At 43.0% G+C, this 6544-nt stretch overlaps 1 non-coding gene across 1 annotated transcript; it reads left to right on the top strand.

Annotated features, from left to right (window-relative positions):
- Window positions 1-2477: 2477 nt before the first annotated feature.
- On the top strand, window positions 2478-2564 carry trnay-gua (transfer RNA tyrosine (anticodon GUA)). The gene is given in 2 exon segments: window positions 2478-2514; window positions 2529-2564. It is a non-coding gene; the product is annotated as a tRNA-Tyr (tRNA).
- The last annotated feature ends 3980 nt before the right edge of the window (window positions 2565-6544 follow it).

The raw sequence follows: 6544 nt of genomic DNA, 5'->3' as shown, positions 1-6544 counted from the left end.
CTTACTCCTCTTGATTCAACTTGGGAAGAAAAACTAAAACACTTTAGAATATAAGAGCAAGAATCCGTACTGAGTGAAACAGAATACAAAGGGCTTTTACACGACCTGATGTGCAAATCATTCCTCATCTCTCTCCATGCTGTCTGGGATCCTGGGGTTGAAAAGATTCCCTATCAATAAAAGCGAGCCTGACACTTTCTGAGGAGCGAACAGCGCGCCGTCATTTGAGCGCTATCAAAGATGCATCCGCTCTGAATGGTTAAAGAAAGAACAGCTCCCTTACATCACACAAGCCCCCGCAGAACACACTTTTAGCTACTTGTAGCCTGAACCAAATTGCCTTATCTAGTGTAGAAAACGACAGAGCTGCTATTACCGGTGAGGACACTAAAACATTTAACTGACAGCTTCCAATTACACACCTATTGATTACAATAGATTTCTCTATGACTCCCTCACCTCTCCTATACTAACCATCTATATCTTTCTCTGCCCTCCCTCAGATGACAAGATAGTGATACTGAACTGACCCACAGGTAAAAATCCCAGGTCCTGTTTTTTTCAGAGTCAAAAATTGCACTGTGTGTGTGTGTGTGGACCAGAACAGGAGAGTGTAGTATCTAGAGAGCCTGGCTGACAATAATTCCAACAAAGAGTGGTAATGGCTCACAATTGCACTTGTACTCTCTGTACCCTGTGATCGAAAAAGCTCTGAAGGCTGCGGACGTTTTTACAGTAGTGTTTAACTGCAGAACACACACACATAGAGGCCTGTTTGTAGATTTTTGAGAGGCGCAGAAATGCGCGCAGTTGCATGTCAGTGTTTTTTCTTCATAAGCTGTTCAGACATCTTTTCAAATCCTACTTCTGCTGAAATCACTTAATGTTCTCTAATTTTCCTAAAATGAAAAAAAAGAGAGAGATGATAATAAAACAAGAAAAACACAAAAATAATTATTCACCTGGGTCCACTATGTCTGAATGACCCTGATATTTCACCACCGCAAATACACCACAGCCGACACGGGCTGCCCCTGACAGAACTGTGCTTACAAGCGGAATGCAAGCGACATAATTGGCTATGTAAAACTCTTGCTCTATTAGACGAGGGGAGCCTGGTGCCTGATAGCCTTCATCACCACTAAAGCTCTTCATTAATCTCCATCCACAAGGTCAAGGATTTGCCCTGTACAAGACAAATGAATTAAAGCTCTGTCGTGAAGAAATGAACCTTGTTTGACCAACTGACAGGCGTGGCTTGCAGATTTGGTTGGAAGACCTTGTTATCTTACTAAGCTGCTATGTACATTTCTCTTTTTTCTAGTTACAAAGGAGACTATTATTTTGTTGGAAGAGTGGTGATCAGGAAATCAGTGTTTTTATTTTATAATCTTCATGTCTTTGTGTTGCGTGCAGAGGTCCTCTTGCTTTGAAGACCCTAAAAGCTTAAAATCCCCCTGGAAAACTCAACTGCTGCTTCCCAACGCAGTCAACGTCAGCTCTGGAGATTTTATGTGCACAGAGTCTGACCCTGAAATAATTTCCCCCTTTCCACCAAACCAAGCTTCCACTCAGAGGTAAAGGTTAGCCTCCAAGCCAGCATTTAATGTAGAGGAAAAAGACTGCGAGCCTACGTGAATAAATCAAACTGCATTTAGGACCGTCCTGCACTCATTCATAATCCCCTGAGGCACGCTGCACGCACACACACACACACACACACACACTCACTATCTCCTTCCTATGAGAATTGTAAGCAGCAAACACAAAGGCTGCATTGATCACAGCAGAAATTAGTGCTTTCATCACCTTTCATATCCTCAGAGGTCCCCTTCACTCCCTGGGTGTGCAACTGCAGGTGGTTGCCCTTTTTCCACCAGTTTTTAATTAAGGTTTACTAAATGGCACATGAGGCGAACACATTCCAGTCATCGACTCCTCTAGTTTATCAACAGGTCCAGGTCAGCTGCGGGGCACTCACCCTTCTCAAAGACACTCACTTATTAAGGCCTGTAATCAAAAGTGCTTTGGCTGATGATAAGATGAGGTTACATTCATGAAATATGCCCCTTTAATAAATCCACTCCCATCTGCCTAAATAGATGTTTTTGAGCTATTACATCTTGTCCTCAGAGGACAAGGGGAATCGAAATCTTAATGGAGCTGGATTATGGCCACCATTGTCGGCTGGTTTTAATGACAGACATTTTGCTGGAGAAATGACCAGAGAAAATCTGGTGACTGGAGAACAAGGCTGAGAAGCAAGTGCTCTGACCTCAATTACATGTTTCGCCCCTCGAGCGGTGGCTTTGCTCGAGTTTGTGCTGCACCTGCAGATATGCATTTGCATAGGTCCTCATTTACACACAAACACAGGTCCTCCCTGCATGCAAGCATGTCTGGAGTTTTCTCATAAGTCCTGTTAACATTCATTCATTACTCATCTAAATTCTCCCAGTGTGTTGCTGAGGACAGGCCCTTCGATAGCTCAGCTGGTAGAGCGGAGGACTGTAGTGGAAACAGCAGGCATCCTTAGGTCGCTGGTTCAAATCCGGCTCGAAGGAGAGGCTTTTAGCTGTGTTGTGGAACGTAGTGTCCAAATTCATGCTCACAAGCCAAGAACCTGTGAGTGTTCTCCATGATGCCAGAGGCAGGCTGGTAACAAGAATAGTGGCGGACCCATCTGCCTCATCAGGACCAGGACCACCAGGCTCCTGAATGTTTTTTTCCCATCAAGGCCATTAATCTCAACAACTCATCATCACCCACTGATGATTAGAAAAGATCTGAGTTATGTTTAATTTTTTCAAATTTAAAAATGTAATCTTTAGAGCCAGATCTTTCGTCAAATACGTGCAAAGCTATGTTCTTGTCTGACAAATGTTTGACCGGTGCAACAGTATTTTTGGTGTATTATAAGTGCAGGTCATGTCTTATTTATTGTGTTATGTATAGCAAATAAAGAGTCATAAATGTCTTATAAGAGAGAACTCTGTCAAGTTTGAGAAAAGAAGCTTGATGAAGGAAATTGCACATATTTGAGGGAAGGTTTACATTAAACTTGGGGCTTGAATTTTGAAAGACGTTGGTGTTCATCATCAGGCAGGGAGAGTCTATAAAAAGACTCTACAGTTGCATAATGGCAGGTGTAGGACCTGGCAGTTTTTGGATCTGTCCCCCAGCTTTATCAAAATGCAATACTGAACCTTGAGTACTCATTAACACTCCCGCATGAATAATTAAGATTAAAAAAAGGATGCAAACATAGTGGTAAAAGTGCCCGTCTGTGTGGCAGGCCTCAAAGGGAGGAACATTTTATGCTATGCTGGCAGCTATTCCAACTGACATGCACCACATTCACTCAAGGCCAAGCAAGTACAAACATATACTACACACTGTACTCATTCATGCTCACATATATAAAAGACAGAGGCAATAATGGAGGTGAAAAACTGGTCAAGGTCAGCTGGGCAACTCACACACAATGGGTGGGCTGTGCTGTTCTATTCTCTAGTCAATATCAATAAGTACATTATACACTCGCATATACAGTATTTTCACAAGCTCACACATACAGCACTTACACTCCTTACCATAGTAATTCAAGCTCTGTGTAGCACATGCTGTATCAATGTGATTCCTCGCGCACACACCATCATTTGTTCTAGGGCAACTGCTAGTGGTGCATGTGAAGCTTGGCTCCCCATTGCTAAAAATCATTACAAGTCTGTATGTGTGTGTTACAGCCCAGTGGGAGGGACAAGGATACATGTTTGCCCCGAGCGCTTGTAAGACTAGTGGCACTGGTGTATTACATGCACACATCAAAGAGGGAGAATATCATTTGTTGCGGCGTGGTACTGTATGCAAAGCAACAAAAGTGGGCTGCAACAGGGTTTGATTTTAGACACAAGAAAGCTGACCTTTGACCATGATCTCATAGGCAGGTGAGTTAAAATCACTTATTTCTGCACATGATATAAACACTATATGTATATTACTCTTGATTAGTTTCTTTGTGTAACCTACTGCTACATTATTGCCTTTCAATACACACTGCTTTCTTGAGCTACAGAACATTAACTCACCTACATATCAGAACATATTGAAAATTCATCATTTTAATTGAAATGACTGCTAACGTTGCTAAATATTGACTTACAGCATAAACTGAATAATTCTCTACACCTATTTTTTAATACCTTTCATATTACAGGAATGCCTCTTGGCAACACCAGGCACCACTTAACAGCTGCAGCCCAGAAAAGACATTTCAGATAACTTGAGCTCAGTGGGTGAAAGCTCCCGTAGAGGACCGGGCAACCCTGGTTTATTGTCCCAACAACCGGCGGTAATGTCACACCTCAATGTGTAACTTAGCCTTGACACCTCACACACTGGCTTGATGCCCTGCGGTGGTTTAAGAACACAACTGGGCCTAGTTACTGTGTCCTGGCGAATGACGCTCACAAGCAAGGTGACTCAGTGCTTGCCCTGCTGTAAACGCCACTACTTCACAGCAGATTGATAATAGTGGTGTTTCTGTATGAGTGTGTGTGTGTGTGTCTGCTCATGTCCTTACCTGTAACAGGCTCTCTCTCTCTGGTTAATTGGTTAATGGGGTGCGTGACATCAGCCTGAGGAAGAGGGCAGTGACAAAAATAAGACGGCAGCACTGTATTCGTTGCTTTGGTGAGGTCGATCACATGAGAAAATGAAAGCAAACACTGCTTTCTCAATTACACAAAGGCGCAGTCTTGATTTGTGTGATGCATAAAGAGGACGAGCAGTTAAGTCAGTGTCATGTCATGTGAAAACATCTCACCGACTGAAACACAACAACAAATACAAGGCAAAATTTCACTTGGCTGAAATGTGGAATTTGTGAAGCGAAGCCTGCAGTTCAGGCAGCCATCTAGAGTTTTCCACTTCACCCTCAAAGTCGCATACTCCTCTCAGTGCACTTTTAATCATGGCCATTAAGGTAGACATCAGCGCTCTGCTCACTCTTTTGCAGCCTTGCCTGCCGCCACACTGCTCAACTGCAGGCTCTGAGCCTATGTTCCTCAAGGGCAGGGATTTGTTATTGTCACGAGCTCAGAACCTCGACAACAAGATGATGCCCAGAACCGAGACATTTTACATTAATCCTGTATACTCTACATCTGTTCTACGTGTGTCTGACTGAGATTTTATTCCCTCCCAGGTATATTTTTTCACAATAAGTGATGCCACACATGGCAACAGCCAAATGGCAACGTACGGTAAAAACAGCGGTGGATCATCATAAAAACGCACTCTAGATCCACTTAGCAATCAAATGAGAACACTTGCTCTTATAAAAGATACACTCCACAAAAGGTGTGCACGCTGCCTATAGGCTGTGACAGAAGGTACTTTCACTTTATACTGAACAGCTGTTTGCAGCAACCTCAGCCTCTGTGGATTTTATCATTATATTCATCAGAGCCTTTTGACAGTGTGTCTGGGCTAGTTTCTCCCCTGTCCACTGCCACAAGTTACCACTAACTGCTGTAACAGGCTTGGCCACTATCAAAGTGTCTCTTGTCAAATTCTCTAAAACATAGTCAAATAGCCTGGGTGTCATCATCTCTGAAATAACCAGGGGACTGTCTTATATTTGGGTTGCAGTAGATGTGAACTTTGCTGTTTTTTTTCATTACATGCTGTGTGTAAAAGGGCCTAAATATTATCTTACACACACACACACACACACACACACACAAGGTGTATTTAGATATATTTGTGAATTTGCATCTCTACAGCATATGTTACTGCTGTCTTTTTCCTCCCCTGCTTTCTTTTAGAAATAAGATGGAGTGTTGTTTGGTTCTGTGGTTCTGTTTGTGCCTGTCTACAAATCAGTGGAGGCTTCTCTACCTGAAGCCCTAATTTCACCATCAGTTCCAATCAAATTTTAATCAGGGCTGACAAAAAAATGTTCTCATACATTTTCCTCTTTCAAGGACAGTAAGAAGGGAGCAATAAATAACTACAAATAGAGTTACTGTAAATGTAGGCACACACACATGCACACACAGAGAAGAACACAGCCTTTATCTGGTAGATAAAAACAGCTCTATTTGGGCATTGGCTCTGACTGGAAGATAACACTGGAAATTAGAGCGTATAAAAGCCTCCCCACTGGGAGCACCATCAATGTGTTTACTGGCAAATTTTGTGTGTGTGTTCATGTGTGTCCATGTGTGATTACACTGTAGCGCATGTGTTGTGTATACAGTATGCACTTGTGTGTGCTTGAACAGGTGCACACGTGATGTTGGAGTGTGTGTGGCTTGTGTCTAAGTGGGAGAGTGGAAGCATCTGGTGAATTATCCTGAAACCCCCCCACCCCACACACACACACACACACACAACTCCTGCTCCCTTCCTCTCTGCATCTCTCTTCTTCCTCTTCTCACTCCTGTTCACTCTGTCATTCTTTCTCATGGTTTGATTCGAGGCAGAACTCAATTCCTCAATTCCACACCCTGAGTGCTGTTGATAAGGGCCCTGCTCGCTG

Source organism: Lates calcarifer, linkage group LG18, assembly GCF_001640805.2.
Source record: "Lates calcarifer isolate ASB-BC8 linkage group LG18, TLL_Latcal_v3, whole genome shotgun sequence".
NCBI lineage: Eukaryota > Metazoa > Chordata > Actinopteri > Centropomidae > Lates > Lates calcarifer.
The sequence above is the reverse complement of the archived record's forward strand: the minus strand, read 5'-3'. Positions and strand labels throughout refer to the sequence as shown.